Source organism: Colobus angolensis, unplaced genomic scaffold (assembly GCF_000951035.1).
Source record: "Colobus angolensis palliatus isolate OR3802 unplaced genomic scaffold, Cang.pa_1.0 Scaffold878, whole genome shotgun sequence".
In the NCBI taxonomy this organism is placed as follows: domain Eukaryota; kingdom Metazoa; phylum Chordata; class Mammalia; order Primates; family Cercopithecidae; genus Colobus; species Colobus angolensis.
This window is the reverse complement of record NW_012122687.1, coordinates 26,347-26,837: the sequence shown is the minus strand read 5'-3', so window position 1 is coordinate 26,837 and position 491 is coordinate 26,347.

The following is a 491-nucleotide window of genomic DNA, read 5'->3' as shown; positions in this document are numbered from 1 at the left end:
CGACTCTCTCCCCGGACTAGGATCTACTCTATGGTAGTGAGATCAGCCTTTCTAGCTCTGTAGTCCTCCCATTGCTCCATCTATGGTTTCCGGAGACCTTACCGGAAGCCCTCCTGTGAGGCCGTGTGGGAGGCCGGAAGTTGCGGCTTCATTACTCGCCATTTAAAAATGCTGCGGAGGCCCTCGCATCTGTGACTGCTACCCCTCCCCCCACCCGGGCTCGGCGGAGGAGCGACTCATGGAGCTGCGGTAAGGTGTGGCTCTTGGCCTTCGTCGGCGGGGTGCCGGGAGCGGGAGCTGGAGAGTGAGGAGCAGGCGGCCGTACCGCCAATTGTGTGGGTAGCGGGCGGGAGGAGCTTGAGAGGTGGGTCGGGCGGCGTGGGGAAGGCCGCGCCAGGCGGAAGAAGGGCTTGGGGGGCGGGGAAGAGTTGTGGGATGAGGGCTCGCGGAAGATAAAAGTGGAGGTGGGGTGACGTGATGTAACTTTGTCC